Raw genomic sequence first — 22,438 nt, forward strand, 5'->3', positions numbered from 1 at the left:
AAACATAAAGATGAACCATATATATCTTAATCTGACGCGCTTGAATATTTCAAAATGGCGAATTTTTTTGCACATTACAATAATGGCCGCGAGTTTGCGTCAGATCGAAATCGTCAGATTATTGAATGAGAGCTTTTTTTGTTACACTTAACACCCCCTTAGAAAATCTGACGCCCTCGATTAAATTTTATTTCTTTTCACTTTTAATCCTTATGTAAAACCACCCACATCATGCAAACGATCAGATTAACATACGAACATTATTAAAAATACGTAGGACATTGATGCTATCAATATCTGATGCGCTTGAGCATGTCCATGCATTAGAATTTTTGTACATATTTGAAAATCTATGCTTCCCCCACCGATGAAAAGGTATATATTATATAACATTTTTCTTATCATCTAAGCTTTGCAACCTAATATGTCTCAATGACGCTCAAGTAAATCCCCATTTTGCATTGTGGGCTCCCCTGCTATTAGGTGATGCACAAACTTATATCAAGAATGACTTTTTGTCAAAAAACCCTCAATAAATAAGTTTCCCATATGGTACATACTTTGGGGATGACACTGTAGATATACTTATGAATGAACTTATGTTCCAACACTAGACAACACCGTTTCGACCCGACAAGGTCTCATCAGTAGTGCTCGGCTAAACCACTGAACTGTCCTAAAAGCAACAAGTTTGAAAGTAAAGGAGATGTCGTGTCCCACTACGAAAACGCCATCTATTGGATCGATCAAGAACTCAGTCCTCAAAACTACTTTCCAAATTGATCAGTTGCAAATCCAAGCTTCGTCTGTCTTTCACTACAAAGCTAGTTCATTTAGTTGAATATTCTTTTGTGTGAAGATGGAGGAGTGCAAAGCCAAACAAGTTTTCCAATTAATGTTAGACTAGTTGATAAGGCAACATTGTGATATTCAGTAATATTCAAAGTAAAAATTTGCCAATGGAAATTACGAAGCCCGCGAAATTTGAGCGTTCACCTTATTTTTTGAACGGACCTCGTATATATTGATGCACAATGAGTGTGTGATGTGTATGTCTGTATAATTTTATTTAGGTGCTTTACCAAAATGATCAATGAAGATTATTCTTATTAATAATCCGTGAAACCAAAACCTACGCTCGGGTGAATATCTCGTTGACACTATTCCGTTTATATTTTCGAATTTTTTTTCGATTCGGGGCTCACAGACGGCCTTAGTCACTCTGGCGTCGCCTCTGTCACTATCCTCTCTGGGCGCTTAGAAGCGGGAACAGTTTTCATTCGATCGCGAACAGAACATCATCCGAACGGCGAGAAAGTTCTGCAACTTCCGAAAGTCGCATCAACTTCGTGTGTGATAACGGAAAGCAATTATTTTTGAGCTAAGTGCAACACCTGCTCTAATGATTCACTCAAAGAATTGATTGTACTGGAAATGGGAACAGCGAATTTATATTCGAACCTTCCGTGAGGAAACGTGTTTCAGAAAATTCAAAAAATATACTGTGGAAAGTGAAAAAACTCAATCTTAGATCCAGTCCACCTTGCTGAACATTTTCCGAAAGTAAGTACAAATATACAGACGAGGAAATTAATTTCTGGGAAATATCTCGTAAATTTGATGCGATTTCACATTTTATGAGGAATGAATTACAATTTGGAAGCAGTAAAGCAATAAATAGGATACGGATTTAGTGTTAATCATCATCTTGAAATATATGATGTTCAATTATGTTGGGCGTAACTGTTTTTAGGAGGAATGGCTTCAAAAATAATGATTTGTCCGTATCATTTCATCATTATTTCACAGAAAAATATTTATCAACATACCTGGACGATTTTTCTTCTCGTTATTATTGATCTTACCTCAAAACTTTTTGACGAGTCAGCATTAAAAAAAATCAAGAATATTTTCTCTCTGAAATTTTAGGTTTTTAGAACCCTAAATTATTAAAGTTACTTGATATATTAAAAATTTCAGTAACTCTTCTAATAATAAATGATGTGTGCATACTCGTATTTCAAAAAACTGAAAATTCCACTTAACATTACGTAAAGTCTGAAGTAAAAATTCCCATAGGTTTTTTCTAATGTTTCTGAAGCGAGTAACGATATGCATATCGAAATAGGGTACAGAAAATGTTATTTCTGGATAAATAATAGTTTGAGAATCTAAGAAAACATTCTTTGATAGCAACACATACTAGATACATAGATAATAAGTCCTATGGCTTGATGTAACTAATGAGTCTTAATGAGTCTGAAATCTGAATAAATCTATTAACAATAAAACTGTTTAAAGCGTAGGGTGCTGAGTATCCATTGGTTCAAATACTTGATTAGGAGTTGTTTGCCAGATTGACAACCCACGCTTCTTCACTACAAAATTAATTTTATATATTTATTCTTATTCTGGAAAAGAAAGTTTTAGGCTTCCTACTACTCCATCTTGATACAAAAAATGTGGGAATCTTCCAAAGGAAGGAAGAAAGTAATCAATTTGAAAATGAGTAACTCCATACATGGAAGAAAGCCCATCCTGAAGCAGCTACTGTCATATTAACATTGTGTCTGGAAGTTGCTGCTTTACATGATCTACACAGTCAGTCAAAATCTAGTCCAAAGGAGTCTCAGGAACGGGATTTTTGTTTTGGTCCCTTTTTTGATCGTTAGTACACATGTATTTGACAAGAAATGTAAAGTGTGGCTGAATATTTCACATGTTTCAAAATGTGTGACACACTTTTTACGTAATTGCGATTGAAATAGTATCATTTTCTGCCTGAAAGATTTGATATTGGTGTATGAATCAGGGAGAAGCTGATTTTCTCCTTGCAATCTCAAATTCAGTTCGTTCATATGATTTGTCAAATCGACATAGAAGGCTAACTTCCACATCCAATCACTATTTTCTAAATCGGCAAAAGGGCGCTGCTTCTCATTTAAAAAAATAATCGATCTCTGCTCGAAGTTCAAAAAAGCGCTTAAGGACTTTTCCGCAACTAAGCCAGCATACGGCAGTATGATATGGTAAATCATTTTCTCCAATCTGTTAAATAGACTCGCGGAATTGTCGGTGATTCAGCCCAGTAGATCTGATAAAGTTAACAACTGATATGACTGGTTTTAGAACTTCAGACATATCCAAACATATTCCGCACAAGGACTGTTGATGAATGATACAATGTAAGACTAATGGTTTTGAACCACTATCATTTTCTACAGCCTTTGACACAAGTGCAACCACTCCTTTATTTTTACCATACATATTTTTGCCTCCATCAGTTGTTATAGATTTCAAATTTCTCCATCGAAGGTTCTTTTTATTAATGGCATTTTCAACTCCCTTGGAAATATCTGCCCCAGTTGTCGTGCCGTGAATACTATCAATATCAAGAAGTTCTTCATACACTTCATAGTTTTTATCTACTCCGTGAATAAAAATCAACACCTGAACAGTATCTGACACATCCGTTGACTCACCCAATGCTAGAGAAAACCACTCATGATGTCCATTTTTGTCAGACAGTTGAGATGATATATTTTTTGCGATGTCTTGCACCCTCCGAGCCACGGTGTTTGCTGACAAACTGACACTTTTAAATAAATTTACATTTTCGGAGCATATTTCTTCGGCTACTGTTATCAAGCATTCTTTTATCATTTCTCCATCGGTGAATGGTTTGCCACGTTTTTCGATTTCAAGAGCCACACGAAAGCTGGCGCGAGTTGCGGACTCACGTTCAGTATTCACTTTGGTAAACAAAGATTGCTGCGATTTGAGTCCGCGTTTCAAAGATTCAAATTTTTCCTTCCGCAAACTTCCTGTATAGTTGGAGTAAGTTTGAAGATGTTTCGATTCATAGTGTCGTTTAATGTTATAGTCTTTGAGAACAGCTATGGTTTCATTACAAATTAAACATAGCGCCTTATTACTGGACCCAATCACAAAATACTGAAAGTTCCATTTTTCTTGGAACGTTCTACGTTCACTGTCGATTTTTCGCTTCTTTTCCATACTAACAAATCACACATAAAAACAATAAGTCAAATCAAAATACTTTTATTGACGGGTGTTACTTTATTTCACAATTGACAGTTTCGCTTCCTTCGCCTTTCCTACGCAGACTAACTCGCAGTTGCGCCGCTAGCCTTTTTATATGCAATTATTACTGCCATCTCGAGGGGATCGGAATACACTGGCTAGTACCAGAACTTTCGCGAACCAACGCGGTAATTCCAAATATTTAATTACGCCTAATGCCACCTAGCGGGTAGCTGAAAAAGATAGTACATAGTACCACTACTCGCCAATAGATGTCGTTAAGTGTTACAATACACAATAATAATTGAAATGCAAAACAGCGTAAGTTTGCTTAGGTCACGAACTTTGCGACTATCCTAGTCTAGAAATATAGTTAAGGGCAGAAATTGGCCCTTGGAACAAACTGAAAAAATCATTATGACCCGAAGGCTTGGAGACCCCTGATTTAAACGATCGGCAGAAATTGTCAGGTTACGATGTCTGTTTTTTTTGTATAAGGTTGGCACCAAACCATCACATCAGAGTCCTATTGAGGGGTAGTCGATGAAATGTATCAAAAACTGCATCAGCAACAGCCGGTATTGGTCAAAGAAAAAAGTCCAATCGGCTGGCAAGGTTATGTTATCAGTATTCTAGAATGCACATGATATAATATTCATCAACTATCTTGAGAAGGAAAAACATTCAACATCGACTATTAAATAGCGTTATTGGAGCATTTGAAGGACAACTTTGCGGAAAAATGGCCCCATTTCACAAAAAAAGAAGTGCTGTTCAATCAAGACAATGACCATATCACAAATCAATGAAAACGATGGCAAAATTGCATGAATTGTGCTTCAAATTGCTTCCGCATCCACAGTATTCTCCAGATCTGGTACCCAGCGACTTTTTCTTTATCTCAGACTTCAAAAGAATGCTCGCTGGAAAGGAATTCAGCCCCAATGAAGAGGTTATCGTTGAAACGGAGGCCTTTTTCGAGGCTAAAGACTAATCGTACAATAAAAATGGTACCGCTATAAATTGGTGTATCGCTCTCAGGGACAACTATGTTGAATAATAAAATAAAATTTGAAAAAAAATCACTAAGCATACGAAATTATCAGCCCAACTTAACTCTCCACCAAACCAGTTGATAAAGTTATTTCAAAGTTACAAGCCACATCGAAACGTTCCCCAGCTTTTAGTCTGTATACATTTGGGATTATCATTGAGAAAGTAATGTCTAAAGGACGAGATGAGAGAGGAGAAATAGTTTGCGAACAATTTTATCAATGGATGTTTGCATGGATGGACAAGCTCTGGAACATTGTGGCTAAACAAACTTTCATCAAACTTCATATCAAACGTTTGGGATTGAAATCGACCACATTTATGCCAGGATGTTACGAAAACGATTACCGCTGCCTTTGGTATTTCACAAGCCTTATTCCTTGAGGGAATGATGTAATTTACAGAACTGGACCAGCTTTTGATCGATTATGGGAATAATCATTAAGGCAGTCGCCTTTTCCATGTAAATATCTCTCTTGATTTCTCTATTTTCTCGTGACACATTTCGAACCTTCAGCTTTTGATAAATTGGTTGAGGCTTCAGCTTTTATTAGCATTCCATCGTTATTAATCCGGGCCTTCGACAGATTTAAGCTTTAGGTTATTTATCCAGAAATCTCATTGTTGGAAGCAGTGCACGTTTAAGGCAAAACCCTTGAAAGCGGGGAAAATTAATAAAATTCGCATTCCCCGAAAATAAAACTAAAAATTAATGCTTCAAGAACCTCTTCCATTCAGTTTACCGCGAGATGTGTTCGCTGAAGCAGCAATATTCAGTAACATTCTCTGTAATTGCTTAAAGTGTTAGCCGACGGAATTCAAGGAACGAAAAGTGGAATTTCTTGGATTGGAATTGGTTATGTGAATTATAAATTTTTCACTTCAACTTCATCATAATGTAGGCACTTTAGTGTTTCGAAACAGGTTGATTAAATAACGTGATGAGCCACTAAACACGTTACTGTGTTGGAAAAAGTTTTCAAGTGTCATGACAGGTGTTTTAGATTGCTTCTTACATGACAATTCCAGTTCAGATTGTCATCCAGTGGGATACTAAGTAGATTAGCTGAGTATCCATTAAATATTACTGGAGTTTTCTCCCAACACCAAACCGTTATTTTAACACCTCGACACGTTTCGATCACCAAGTGATCATCTTCAAGAGGAAGCTCAAACTTATCTTCCTGGGTCTCAGACCCAGGACTGTATTTCAAGCGGAAATTTACGCTATTGAATTGTGTGCCGAGAGATTGGAAGAATCCAAACTCATACACAAGTCGATTAAAAATATTCTCAGACAGTCATGCGGCGTTGGAAGCTTTTGGTTCCTACAGAGCAACGTCTAAATTGGTAGGAAATTGCCAAAAACAACTCTCTTCGATTGGAAAACTTAACAGATTCTCTCTGAATAACTTTTTACGAGATCAATTGCCGTAACACCAAACTGATATTTTTGCACCTGACGCGCGTTTCGCCAACAAAGTTAGCATCCTCAGGAGAAGAGAATTGTTACCTAGTCTAGTCTGGTTAGTCTTTATATACTAAAATTTGTTACCTGAAGTCCAATATGGAATTTCTCGGTAATTAACTACCTGCAAGTTCTTAGTAATTATTCTCTTCCTAACAGAAGATTAAAAAGCTGGCTAAACGGGATGGGTCCCTTATCGCCATTCATGCTGTTATTACATTTTGCTATTTCAAGACTCTCACATGCATCGAGTAGTCTGGTGTCATGCACATGCTTAATCAGTTTCAGATTGTTTGGATATCCTTGTATCCACTATAGCAAATATATCATCAACATACCTGATCCAGACCCTAGGGAAGTAACTGAGTTCTTTCCCAGCTTCCGTTTCAAACCTACCCATGGATAGGTTCGCTATAAATGAAGACAATGGGTTACCCATAGCCGTTCCTTCACGCTGTTCATAATATGAGCCATTGAATTGCATGGTATAAGTGCAAGCTTCCAGTAAATGTGAACTATAAACTGTTAATACACCAAGAGTTATAAAGCATTGACGACAACTGGTTCTCATATCAATACTTTCCATAATTTGAATTGCGTATTCTTGAAGAATGAAGATCCGATTCATAGCGGCACTATTTCCCCAATTCAGTATACCGTACTTCATGTGGGAGTGGAAATGTGCAAAGTAGAGCGTAAGCAAGATATTTTTGCTGCAGTGGTCTTTCATATACTTTATGCTGTAGCAACTACTTCTCAGTTTATTAGACAATAGTTCTATATGACTTGCCCATTGCTTATGTTTGTCGAAAATTACTCCCAGAAATTTAACCTCATCACTACAAGTTATTTGTTTTTCTGTATTTTTGAATAACACAGGTGATCTTTGTTTGGAGCGCCCAAAGAATACTGTGACTGTTTTGTTATGATTCAGTAACAGACAATTCTTTTCAGAAAAACGAATGATATCTTCATAAATCTTCTCAGTTTTACTCAGTAGCATGTCTATGTTTTTTACAAAAATTAGTAAATTAGTATCGTCTGCGCAACACACTATTTTTATATCGTGGTTTCTTTCTATCAGACGGATTATATCATTTACAAATATATTGAACAATAAAGGTCCCAATACAGATCCTTGTAAGTACTCAGAACTCCATTCAGCCTAACCACCTGAACTTCTGCCATTTTAATATGATTCAAATAATTTTAGCGATATCCCTCTGATTCCATACGATTCTAACTTACTACATAAAAGCTTATGATTGACTAAGTCGAAAGCTCTTGAAAAGTCAATGAAAAAACCCAGAGCAAATTTTCCCTTATCAAGATTGTCTAGGAGACATTTTTGAAAATCACACAGAGCAGATTCTGTGCTCATATTTTTACAGAATCCATGTTGATTTCTGGATAACAGTCTCTGACTCCACAAGAATGATGAGAGTTGATTAGTGATGTCCATTTCAATGAGTTTAGAGAGACTTGATAATGAACTGATGGCTCTATAATTGGAAAAGTCATGAGAATCACCTTTTTTGTATAATGGCAGAACCACAGCTAACTTCAAGCATTCTGGGAAAATTCCTTCAGAATAACAAAGATTAATGAGGAAAGCCAATAGTTCACATAAGCCTGCATACGATTTTTTCAGTAGGAAAAATCGAATTCCAGCATGAAATTGTTGTGACAGGATTTTTCTTTCTATGAGTTTCGATTTATTTTTCATTCATAACCCCATTTGACCCCCTTCGACAGGCGGTCTCATATTGTGATTTCCACAGATTGTTATTATGATCGAATTCGATTTTTCCAGCATGAAATTTTCGTGACAGGATTTTTCCTTCTATGAGTTTCGATTTATTTTTGTATTCATAACCCCATTTGACCCCCTTCGACGGGCGGTCTCATATTGTGATTTCCACAGATTGTTATTATGATCGAATTCGATTTTTACAATATGAAATTATTTTGACAGGATATTTCCTTCTACGAGTTTCAAATTATTTTTGTATTTGTATCCCTGGGCGGTTTTATCTTTTGCTTCTCACAGTATAATTTCATTTTCAAAATCGATTTTTCTAACATATAATTAAGGTGAGAGGATTTTTCCTTTTATGACTCGATTCAGTTTTGAATTTTATCCCCATTTGACAGGATTTTTTCTTCTAGGAGTTTCGATTACTTTTTATAGGTATGTCTACATGTGACCCTCTTCAATTATTTCACTATTTGAGCCCTTCTAACTGCTGGTCTCATCTATTACGTCTGATAACAAAACATGTTTCCAGTGATAGATCATTTCTTGCAAATGTACTCATCCCCTATTTATAATTTTTTTTTTATTCTGCTTTTTTAGTAGGCACATTAGAAAGAGTTGCCGAGGTGTTTGTTCAGCGATAATAATAGAGCTTCTAATGATTTTCACCTTTTTAATGTTTATTTCTCCGTAATAATTTTTCGACGTACGTCTATGTGCGCTCGGGTCTTTTGGATTTTGGCTTTCAGCTGCCAAGTTCACACCGGTGATGGGTATATTGTTTTTACAACGTCCTTACAAATTATTAATAATTTTCCATACAGTTTTTGATTTATTATTTGCTTTCATTATCAAATCATCATTATATATTTTCTTGGCCTCTGGCAATGCTTTGCAGTAACGTTTCTGTAGCTCTGCACTTGGTTGATGATATATAAGATGATATATAAGAAGTTGCTAAATCCGATATAAGAGTTAATTGTTGCTTTAAATACAGAAGTTCCTCGTTGAACCAAATTCGCTTTTCAGCTCTTTTATTAATGAGTACAATTTCAATTTCTTCCTAAAAAGTTTTGTTATCTGAACAAATTTTGCTTTTTTCATACGTTGCAAATTCAAAGAAACCTTCGCTGGACATGAAAAACGTTATGAAACACGAAAGCATAAATTCGAATCCAGTGTTTATAAATCGCTGACACATTTTATAACTTTTATTGCTCGTAATGAAACTGTTTATTTGCACTTACCGTTTCGAATGGTATTTGATACAAACATCATACAAGCCTACTATTTCTCACGAGAAAGTAATTAAAGCCGGTTATTTTCAACTCTAGCGAATTGAATTAAGTAAAACGAAAAGAATACGTAGATGAATCAAAAGTTTTCTGTGCAGGTTGCAGTAAACGGAAAGGTATTGTTACTTTACAGATGGGAAGTGAATTTTCATTTTTCTCAAAAAGAATTTATTCATTTACCAATTTCTATTTTGTCCCTTCCAAAGTAGTTCCCTCAGATATGAATATAGGACAGGGAAAAATAACTTTAGTCTAATTTCTACTGGGATTTCTATTTGATACGACTGGTTTCAGTTTATTAAACCATTTTAGAGTAAACTGGTGCAGATTGACAAATACTTCCTTGAATATACAATGATATGGTCAATGTCCTTCAGGACTTCTAAGGGTTGTCGTTCGTAGGGGTGGCTGGTTAACGGAAAAACATATTCTAAACATATTTTTCTCAGACTTGATAACAATCCAGCAAGAAGAAAAATGGAGTTAACATCCCAAATGTTCCTGGTACCTTCATATGAATTATCCCAGTGGTCGCCAACCTCTTCAATGTGTTGAGCTACTTTGTTAATTTTGGAATAAACAGCGAGCTACCCATACGGAAGCCACGTAACGCAACGTAAATGAAATAATCCACAGTTAATTTATCATTATATGGTAATACATAATACATAAGTACTAATAATAAACTAATAACAAAATAACCAATATTACTAGTACGTACTTGTTCATAGCTACATTTCTACCTATCAAACGAAGGTGTTTGAAAAATAAACACAAACTTTTATCCAGCCACAACGGCATGTCACGTATGATTTAAAAATAGTTAATAATAACAACAAAAAAGTAACGCACTATCATGACCATAAACATTGAAAAATAAAAAAGCACGTTCAATGAGAAGGCTGACACTCAGACTCATCGATAATTTTTTAATGTTTGCAGTATAATTTGATGCAGCCATTCGAATACAATTATCCAAATGTTCATCTGTATGTCGATTGCGATATTTGTTCTTATTAAACTTCATATTGGAAAAAGAAGATTCACACAAATAGGTTGAACTGAATAATGCTTTCACTTTCAAGGCATCACGGCATTGAACTGAATATTTGTCTTTACTTACAATAGGCCAGATACATTCAGTACTTGAGACTAACGATTTTAAGGCTAAATCATTTTGAAACTCAATTACTTCCATTTCTGTTGCAGCGATGTCTTCGCCAAAGTTCTGCATAACACAAGTTGCAAACTGTTGGATATCAATTTCCATAAAGGGTGAAACAACAAACTGCGCTAATAAAGCCATTTCATTGAAATCCTCAAAACGATTTTTGAAGTTATTCTTCAGGGTAGACATTATTTCTACATAATATTTGTTGTCATAGGATTTTGAGATATTTTTTCTGAAAGAATAGGAAAATGCTTGGCATCGCTGTTACTTAGGTTTTGTTCCCAAAACTCCAGCTTCTTGATGAATGCTTTTATATCAGAAATCATTTCCGCTAGTTCTTTGTCTCTCCCCTGAAGCTGCAAATTGAGTTCGTTTAATTTCTCTGTAATGTCCACGAGAAAACCAAAATCTCTAAGCCAGATTGAATTTTCTAGTTCCGGAGTCGGTTCATCGCGTTGTTTGAAAAATTGAACTATACCAGATAGGACATCACTAAAACGGTTCAGCACCCGTCCATAGGACTTCAGAGTGAAGGAGTAGGTCCCCGTATTGACAGTCAACTTCATCGGCCAAGGTTCTGAATAATCTTCTTTGTAACGCTTGAGCTCTAATCTTGTTCACAATTTTTACCACCAGTTTCATAACGTTGTTTAGTTTCAGGAAATTTCAACATAATGCTTGCTGATGGATAATGCAGTGGTAACAGAGAAATTGCGGAAAAGTTTCATCTTTACGACAGAACGCCACCAGACCCTTATCACAACCCACCATAGCTGGAGCGCCATCGGTTGTCAAGCCTACCATTTTCGATATTGGAATTTTCTCGGAAGAAATAATATTTTTTAAATGAGAAAACAACTCATGTCCAGTAGTGTGTCCTTTCAGTGGAATGAACTTCAAAAGATCTTCTTTAATCGTAAAATCACTAAAAACTATCCTGACGAACACGGCCATCTGGGCAGTGTCAACGACATCTGTTGATTCATCCAGTTGAAGTGAAAAATAAACACAGTTATCTGAGTCAGTTCTTAACTGTAAAAAATATCATTGCTCATTACTTCTACACGTCTTATCACTTATCACTTTATTAGCATAAAGTTGCATTGATTTTATAGCTGAAACTATCTTTATTTCTAAAGTTGGCAAATAACGAATCAGCAGCTTCTAAAAACGCCTGTTTTATCATTTCCCCGTCTTCATAAGGTTTCTTTTTTTGTGCAATTATCTGGGACACACGGTACGATGCTTCAGTTGCAGCCTTATTTTTGTCGACTGTTCTTGAAAATATTGATTGTTATCCAATTAACTGCTTTTTTAACTGTTTCAGCTTCTCCTTTCTGGCGGCAGAATGTAGTGGAAATGATTTTTCAAAATTAGAATGTACAGTTTCATGATGTCTCTCAATATTTCCTTTTTTAGCAACGGAGACCGAAGTATTACATAACAAACACACATTTTTATCTTTAACTTCTGTAAAAAAGTATTGTTCTTCCCATTCCGAATGAAAGTGGTATGTCTTTACCTTCTTACAACTGCTTGCCATAATATTATTTTTATTGTTCTCTACTAACCCAACCGCTGGACGTTGGTTACGCGTTCAGTTTTAAACTAAGCGCAATGCGCCGCGCCGTGCGTATTTATCCCGTTCAAAGCAATCCAGATCGTTCTCGAACACTAACGCGCTGGTCCGGCTGGTCGGTTCTAGCCGATTCTAGCTTGATGGCATCAGCGGCAGATCGCTCACCGCAACGTTGTCGCTGTTTATATTTAATATTATGACAATTAGATTTTTTTGTGGAATTTTCGGAAGCTTCTCTGATTCATGCAGTTTGAATTTTTTAAATTAAAATCGTTGTGAGAGCTACCAGAATTGCCTCCGCGAGCTACCGGTAGCTCGCGATCGACAGGTTGGCGACCACTGAATTATCCAATAGAGCTCATTATCATAATGAACGAACTGACCCGTTAGTATCCATGATAATAATCACACACTTCTACAAACATGTTTATTTCTAGACGCTTGCGTAAATATGCTCATTATTATCAATATTAAGAGAAATACAAACAAGATTAGTTTCGAAGAGAAACCATTTGAAAAAATAAGAAAGATAGACCTAGGAAAACTTGAAAAGAAGATGGCATTGCTGTAGCACGAGAAAAAAATATTTCAATGAAATTAAACTCTCTACATATCCAAACCGAAGCAAAGCATATTCGCACCATCATAGTCCGTATTTCACAAATGTGTGGATTATCCCAAGTTTCGTTTTGTGCGTAACCAAATAGTTTCATCCAACACTTAATCCCGTATCAAATTGAGTCCCCCGCTACGTTCGGAAGGGTCCAAAATTAAAATTCGGTTTGATAGATGGTCGGACATTCTCGCATAGCTCGGTCATTCAAGGAATGACCACTCGTTGATAAAAAACATTCCGCGCAGGGATAAAATTGATAAATGACCGCATCCTGTGTCGGCTTAACAGCGACATGAGTGGAGTCGCTGTCGTTTGGGAGTACATCAAGGTCTACAGTCGAGTGGAAATTTAGTGGGAAATTTTGAGTTTTTGATTATTTATTCACCGCTGTGAGAAATACATAGCTTTTGTAGTAAATGAGCATTAGGCTAAAGGGCGTTATTTCTTATCCCACCAACATATTCTTTATCTCAAATGAAATTCCCACTATTCAAGTACTTAACACTAGATTTGCCAAGCTGTAAAAAGTTCGAGTTCAATTGAACTTCACTTTTCGAACAGGAAGAAATCGGTATTGAAATCGCTTCATAGTGACCATGTTCATAAAATGGATGACAAACAACATTGTCATCCATTTTCAAAATTTCAAATTTTTCGCAAGATACTTAATAAATATAAACTTCGAACTTATAATAAAACTAGCTGTCGCTCGCTGCTCCGCCCGCGCAGAGTTTGGTTCGTCACATTAAGTTTCGTGACACACCATTTTTTAAACATATAGTTACAATGTTTGTTTGAATGTGATTGACAATATTTCATGATGAATTTCACTAGTTCGGACTTCCATTGTCTACTATATAAAATGATTTGAAATCCCTGAAACAACTAAAAAAGAAGAATTAAAAATTAATAGCTGAAAATAACAATTATATTGAGCAAAATAAACCTGAAATGAAATAATATCGAAATAAACTACAAGTAAAAATAGAACAATTGAATAAATGAAAAACAAAATAAAAATAAAGGAATGAAAAAAAATAAAAATAAAAAGTGTAGAGATTTCAAGTCACGTTAGTTCACGACGTTTCGATTGTTAGTATCTACAATCGTCTTCGGGTGATGACTGGACTGATTCCTCCGAGAGATGACTATTTATAGGTCGTTCGAGTGCTTTCACTTATCCCCGCTTTCCATTTTCCGCTTCACTGGTTCCGTGGGAGATGACCGTTTGGCGGGAGTTGACCATTTTTCGCTTGATGATGGGTTTCCATATGTTGCGTATTTCTACGCTGGCCTGGCTGAATACGTTGTTGGACAACATGTATGCGGCTTCCTTGAATTTTCTCCTAAACCAATGTTCCTCTCTGTGCAAGATCTCAGCTTGGGACCACTCGATGTTGTGTTAATGAGTCCAAACATGGTCTGCTATTCCTGATTTGCTGGTTTCCCCTCGCTGTGTGTGTTTCTTGTGCTCGGCAATGCGAACATTCAATGGCCTCTTAGTTTCACCAATATAGGATTTTCCGCACTCACAGGGTATCCGGTAAATGCAATTCTAGGAATCGCAGTCCGCGTTTGGTGGCCTGGTTTTCGTGAGGCTGCTACGGATAGTGTTACCGGATCTGAAGCAGGTTCTGATGTTGTATTTGGAACCAATTCTTCTTATCCTCTCCGATAAACCTCTGATGTAGGGAAGTGCAAACAGTTCATCTCGAAAACGGTTCAAAATAGAAATAGTATTATCTGAACAAAGTTAATCTAAAATTGGATGTAGAGCTCAAAAATGTTGAAATATACAGGGTGTTCCATTTGAGAAAATTGAGTTCCACTCAATTTTTCATGAGATCAAAGTATCTGCATTTTTTGAAGACCCTGTATGAGGCAAATGAAAATATGACTCGGAGTGAAGATTCTCATAGTATCACTCCACTCCATTTCAAATTTGATCGTTTTAGTGCAAGAGAGTTCAAGATTATCAGCATTTATAAAAGTTCATGTTTGGTAAAAAAAATATCGAAATTAATTTATATCTTCTAAACGGTAACAGATAGGTATAGAGAAATAGTATATGAATTTGATGACAAAGTGATAATGAATCATAATATGATATTATATACGGGGTGTTCCATTTGAAAAATCAAAGAAGCCACTACTTTATAGTAGAAGCGACAACGCAGCTTCGTCTGAAATTTTAGGCGTGTAGGTCATATTGATTTATGCATACTGTGAAATTTTCAGCTTGATCCGTTGAATAGTTTGTCAGAAACGGCTAATTAACGCTCATCATGAAAAGCCCTGTATACATTTATCCATCTTCAGAAATGTTCACATTTAATATTAGTACAGATATAGATTCTCATAAACATATACTTCAGCAAGAAACTTTTCAGAGAGTTATGTTGGCATTTCGACAGCTGGTGACTATCAAGAGAGTTAAACCACGCAGAAAGTTGACTTTGTGTCTGTTTCCCTCTTTTCGCAAGTTGCTTCTCGTGGAGTTGATTTATGACTTCATTAATATTCATTCTTTCTCATTCAATAGTGCCGAACAATAATGTTTTGAGGCACGACAGGCATATACCAGTATACATTATTTTGGTTGAATTATTAATGAGCTGTCGATATAGGTATCGCGAGAAAATGTTATGAATATGTTTGTTTGACTCGATAAAATGAAAGAAAGACTTACTGAGATTCGTTTCACTGTGTTAATGATTTTTTTCTGTGAAATGAACTCGATTTTTCACCAGGAAATAATTTAATTATATCTGTTTCATTTTTTATCAATTTTATGAATTCAGAGTGCTAACAGAAATCAAATTTGTCTGATCTCTGTATATCACAAGGAACGACCATGATAAAAGGTCATAACGTGGGCTTCTGGTGAACAAAATACAATTGATTTTCGATTGTGGTTTCAACAAGATGGCGTAGTTTGTAAACGGAACTTTTCCATATCAGTGCATGTAAAGAAAAAGTAACAGTGGAGAGGCCCGCTAGACCTACCGAATTCAGTACCTCAGACTACTTTTCGAAGAGACTCGGACTGTCGGAAGACAGTGTATGTCGCCTCTGTTTGGAAAATGATGAAACAGCAGAGCATTTACTTTGTGCCTGCCCCGCTGCAGACCGAATCAGTACCAACATAAACAAATTCAAAAATCGCGAAATTTGAACACTCACCTTATTTTTTCAACAACTCTGGTATATTTAATATGTATGTGAAATAACTTCATTTTGGATCGCTGAAAACTTTCATATTCAAATATTCATCAGTTTTTGCTTGCTAAGTGATACGAAAACGAAATTTGTTCTTTCTAATATCTTCAATTCATCGGCAGGAATACAAATTTTCATTGATAAAGAAACGTATTCTGATTAGCTTGAAGAAAATGATCTACTACAAACATATTCATGATGTTCAATGCATTTCATTAGTTTGGAATTCCATTGTCTAATATGATATAAATTGATTTGAAATCCCTGAAAGAATCTATAAAAATTAAAAATATTAGCTAAAAAATTACAATTATATTAAGCAAAAATAAAAGAAATTACAATGAAATTAAATACAAGCAACAATTAAAAATTGAACTATTAACAAGAAATGATAGACTGCATGCTCAGGGGAAGATTGGCATACACAACCATTATGGGGGAAACAGTCGTGGCACGGGTAGCAACGGGCTGTCCTCAGGGGGGGTTCTATCCCCTCTGTTATGGAACCTTGTAATGGACGAGCTACTATGTCTCTTGGACCATAATCCTGTACAGCGTGACTCACGGTCGATGGTAGGTTAGACGTTTCTGGAAAACGCAAAGCATGATTTTTCTGAAAATTCCACCTCTCACATTTCCTTACCTGTTCTATCGATCTAAAATATTTTCAGCATTGCGGCGTTGCCACTTCCATCAAAAAGTCCTAGCAACTTTTTTTTTAATGGAACACCCCATATATTAATACATTTTTGGAATCGCTCTGGTATTTTAATACTTTTTTGTTACTGATGTCCTATACCTATCTCTATCTGATTTCGAGATAAAAAATAAATTGTGCTAAATATGGTCCAAAGCATAGCCTTAATTGAAATTAAGTACATCAGTACTCTCATTTCATGAAAAGTTGATATTTTGATGATAGTTTGGACAAACTCGAAATATTCAAATAACACCAATAAATCGACTGCATATCATACAGGGCGTGCTAAAATTACTATTATTTCAATTGTGCATAAAAGTAGTCAAAAGTTCATTTTTCCAAATGAAACCCCCTGTATATTACTCGATAAATTGAAAGATAGTGAAAAACGCTTCAAGATGATATATCATGTCCCTATACCTAAATCGTCAAGTTTTCTCAATAAATTCGCTTCTTCTAGAAACATAATTTTTTTTTAGAATTTGGATTTAGGTAGCAGTGGAATTATCAAGCTTATAGCAGTTCGGTTACTTTTATAAGTAATTTACAAAGAGTTATCGACGGTGTCTCGAATCATCTTCCAAACTGAATGCAAATATCGATTATTCAAACGAAGTTCTTATGAAATTATTTATTATACACATGAACAAAGTGATCAAATCATTGTCAGAACGTGTAAAAAATCCAACCAAATGTATCCTGAATTAACACCAATGAACGAGAGGAAGTTTGTAAGGTTACAAAATAATTTCCTTAACTATGGCTCAAATTTTCCAGGGAACAACTGTACCAAAAATCAGTCATTTTTAGGTAAAAAGTAAGATTTTGTGGACTAAAACATGTGAAAGTACAGACAATAACGGAATAGGATGATTCAAAATAACAAAATATCATATTTTCACAATAAATGCTGAAAATGTTGTCCATTACATTCTAAACACTTCAAAACGTTTTTTGTACGCGACTTGTGGTTGCTTTTTCAATTTCCTGGGGATCCAGATCTTCAATACTCCGCACTATTCGCCGTCGCAATTCTTCTTTGGTAGGCACTGGAGTACTGTATACCCTTTCTTTTAAAACATCCCATTAAAAAAAGTCAAGTGACGTGAGATCAGGTGATCTCGGTGGCCAATCCCACGGCCCTGTACGCCTAAACCAACGATCGTCGAAGAGTTCGTCAAGTTTCCTGGAAACTTCCTGGGTGGAATGAGCTGGCGCTCCGTCCAGTTGAAACCACGAATTCCTATATTCCTCTAAAGGCAAATTTTCAAGAAAATCGGTTACAGTCGTCCTTAATATTTGGAGATATCTCTCTGCATTCAGTGTGTCTTCATAAATAGAAAAGCTAATTTTATTTTTCTTCAGAATACAGAAAACATTCAGGTCAAATGTTTCTTTAAAACCCATTTCTTTTGTAACATGAGGATTGTGATCAGACCAAAAATGTTTATTCCTTCTATTGAAAATACCATCTCTCGTAAATTTAGATTCGTCGCTCCAAATTATTTTTGACAAAAATTCCCGATCTTCCTGTGTATGAATCAAAAGAGATTCACAAAAATGCATTCTACGTTCGAAGTCTTCTGCTTTTAGAGCTTGAACTTTGGTAAATTTATACGGATGCATGCAAAATTCGTTGTACTGAAGCATGTGATACACCTAAATATTTTTCTGCACTGCGAATGGAAGCTTCTGGATATGCATAAAAATATGCCAAAACGTTAACAGTATTGTCCTCATTTGAAGTAACAGGTTTTGGTAATGTTGAAGGCGCTTTTAACATGGAGCCATAGTTAAGGAAATTATTTTGTAATCTTACAAACTTCCTGTCATTCATTGGTGTTAATTCAGCATACATTTGGTTGATTTTTTTACACGTTCTGACAATGATTTGATCACTTTGTTCATGTGTATAATAAATAATTTCATAAGAACTTCGTTTGAATAATCGATATTTGCATTAATTTTGGAAGATGATTCGAAACACCGTCGATAACTCTTTGTGAATTACTTATAAAAGTAACCGAACTGCTATAAGCTTGATAATTTCACTGCTACCTAAATCCAAATTCTAAAAAAAAAATAATGTTTCTAGAAGAAGCGACTTTATTGAGAAAACTTGACGATTTAGGTATAGGGACATGATATATCATCTTGAAGTATTTTTCACCATCTTTCAATTTATCGAATAATATAGAGGGGGTTTCATTTGAAAAAATGAACTTTTGACTACTTTTATGCACAATAGAAATAATAGTAATTTTAGCACGCCCTGTATGATATGGAGTCGATTGCTTGGTGTTATTTCAATATTTCGAGTTTGTCCAAACTATCATCAAAATATCAACTTTTCATGAATTGAGAGTATTGATGTACTTAATTTCAATTAAGGCTATGTTTTGGACCATATTTAGCACAATTTATTTTTCATCTCGAAAACAGATAGATATAGGTATAGGACATTATTAACAAAAAAGTATTAAAATACTAAAGCGATTCCAAAAATGTATTAATATACGGGGTGTTCCGTTTGAAAAAATATAATTGCTAGGACTTTTTGATAGAAGTGACAACGCCGCAATGCTGAAAATATTTTAGATCGATAGAACAGGTAAGGAAATGTGAGGGGTGAAATTTTCAGAAAAATCATGCTATGCGTTTTCTAGAAACGTCTAACCCACCATCGACCGTGAGTCACGCTGTATAGGTCCTGAACCAGCTCTGGGGGTACCAAAATCATTGGTACGAAACCAGATTGGGACATGGACCAATAAGAAGCACACAGAGTACTGGCAAAAGTACCTGGCAACACACACAGTAGAACCTTCATTAGGGAACCGTCCTAGAAAAGAACCGAAGAACTACTTCAATATAGTAGGGATCGGCTCAGAATAATTACAGGGTTACTAACCGGTCATTATCCGCTTAGAGGACACCTGAATAAAATGGGGCTGTACAATGGAGACCTCAGCTGCAGATTATGCAACGAAGGGATTGAAACAGCTCTGCACATCTTATGCAAATGTGAGGCACTGAATCACAGGAGGCAGGCAATATATGGACATACAAAATAACGCTCAGAAGAATATGACGAACATCCAACACGAAACCTGTACAAACTAGTACAGGGAACGAGACTGATGAAATGGGTGTCATGAGAAGATGAGAGAATAAACGCAGTGTTTCTGGAGACTTCAACTAAATGGACAAATCAGACAGCTCCCAAAGTACAAAAAAAATTGAAAGATTCTAAGCCAAGTTACTTCTCGACGTTTCGAATGTTAGTATCCACAATCGTCTGCGGGTGATGACTGGACTCCTCCGAGATCTGACTATTTAGAAGTCATTCCAGTGCTTTTACTATCCCCTCTTCCCTCTCTCCCCTTCATCGAAGGAAACTTGTTGACTCACCCTGTATAGAAAATATTTCAGAGCCTACGAAACCTCTATTACTACTGAAGTGAAATTATCTGAACGACAACTATGAGAAATGGATGGATGTATTCGCAACTTGCGTCTAAAATTTTCCAGCAACCACTTCCGCACTTGCAAAAATAACACCTGCTTTACCATTTCTAATTCACACACTTCAGAAACGGATTAGCGAAATAGATGATGCTGGTAAAATCCTTCAATTAATATTCATAATCCTTGGAATTGCATAAATGTGGATCGTTAGCCATTTCCACCGCAGCTGGAAAATATGTTTCTAATCCAAGACATCCATTAATTCCAATTCAGAGCTTCACGTAACTACAATTATAAGAGATGATATATTTTGTTGGGAAGTGAATTTTGTTGAAGCTAACAATACGTAAGCGGATCATGTCGAACACTTTATTGTACGCTACAAGACCAGAGCGTGCCACAATTGTGTGTGATTAATAATAATAATTAGTATGATGAAACTTTCCTAATGGAACACGAAATTCAGCGTTTCGGGGAGCTTTCAAAATGCCTATTGTTTCCTTATGAAAAGCAGTGGGACTGAAATAATTGGAAAGTTAAAAGTTCGCTTTGTAGGTATATTCAAAACAGCTTTGATAATTCCGTTGCCTAAAAAAGGTGATAAACAAGAAATACAGGGTGTTCCTTAAACACATGCAAATATTCAAGGAGGTAATTCTTAGACCCATTTTAAGGAAAAAACGTCCTATGGACGTATGTCCTAAACGCCTTAACTTTTGAGATACAGGGTGGCAAAGTTTCCAAAAATAATCAGTTTTTTAATAATAACTGAGATAATTTTGTAGACATCTTTGGCATATTTGATACATATGTTTCACGCCTCAAGGCGCATTTTCTGATGTACAATTTTCTTAATTTTCTCTGCCATTGCGTACGTACGAGTTTTGAAATGTATATTTTTGGCGAAAAAAATACTACGCCACTGCTTTATCTTGAATTAAAAATTATTTTTGAAATCTCCATACATTTTTGAGCACATTTGATTTGTTGGGTTTTCTTTGTCCGACGCATGGTTTTCGCTCAAAAAATTAAAAATCGCTTTACTTAAGGATAAATTCCTTAAAAATGTGATGTGGTATCGTGCATCGACTGAAAGCAAACTAAGAGATCAGATTTGTTGCAAAATAATTGAGGATCGAAAAGGTATTTGTTTGTTGTCAGATGCACTGTTCTCAATTAAAATTACGTCATAACGCAGCACCGCTTAATAATTTTTGAAAACATAAATTTAGTTATCCTGGAATAAATGACGTGTAGCAGAATTTATTCACTGCACCTCTTGGAAATATAGAGTTTGTCGATATGTGATTTCTTTTAAAGATTAAAAGCAGAAAAAACAGCGTACACACCATAGCAATAAAAAACGAATTCTCTGTATATACAAACGTCAGTAGCTAATATTGATGTTGGTTTAAAGTAAGGTGTTGGTGTTAAAAACTGTCACAGCGCGTTTTGATTGATTTTGAAGTGTTATTGAAGTTATTTTGGTAGTCCGCTGTTTTTCTGAATATCAGTAATATAATATCAGTATACGAATGCGGAAATGGCGCAAATGCATTACGTATATGGCCTTGCCGATGGTAATGCAACAGAAGCCAGGCGCATTTATCAGGAAAGATATCCTAATCGTGCCTTACCAGATAGCCAAACCTTTTCAAATATTCATCGTCGACTTGGGGAAACTGGTAGTTTCAAGAAAGGGACTCCGGAAGGTAGACCTCGTGTAGTAAGAACTCCTGAAATTGAGGAAGCGGTGCTGCAAGAAATTGAGGAACATCCTGAGACGAGTACGAGGAAGATCGCTAGAACTCTGGATATTTGTGATCAAATTGTTTGGCGTATTTTGGTTGATTTTTTGTTATACCCATACCATATTTCAAGAGTGCAGGCATTACTCCCCAGAGATTTTCCACAGCGTGTGAACTTCAGTTAGTGGTATCTACAAAGTATTGCACTAAATCCGCAGTTTGAGACACAAATTTTGTTCACAGACGAAGGAAATTTTTCTCGGAATGCCATTCAAAATGCCCAAAAATATTCAATGCGAAACCCGTAGGGATGCCACTGTT

The 22,438-nt window shown here is 35.7% G+C and overlaps 1 protein-coding gene across 2 annotated transcripts in view; it reads left to right on the forward strand.

Moving 5' to 3' along the window:
• Window positions 1–907: 907 nt before the first annotated feature.
• Window positions 908–22,438, forward strand: part of LOC111504026 (calcitonin gene-related peptide type 1 receptor) — a 117,498-nt gene continuing 95,967 nt past the window's right edge. Inside the window, exon 1 of one of the 2 annotated variants that reach the window (XM_074173377.1) lies at window positions 908–1,563. The gene's annotated coding sequence lies outside the window, so the exon portion shown is untranslated. The remainder of the gene's footprint in view (window positions 1,564–22,438) is intronic. The other variant, XM_023158499.2, reaches the window with a different exon arrangement.

Source organism: Leptinotarsa decemlineata, unplaced genomic scaffold, assembly GCF_025532065.1.
Source record: "Leptinotarsa decemlineata unplaced genomic scaffold, Ldec_3_MD MMD2_tig00000232_RagTag_RagTag, whole genome shotgun sequence".
In the NCBI taxonomy this organism is placed as follows: domain Eukaryota; kingdom Metazoa; phylum Arthropoda; class Insecta; order Coleoptera; family Chrysomelidae; genus Leptinotarsa; species Leptinotarsa decemlineata.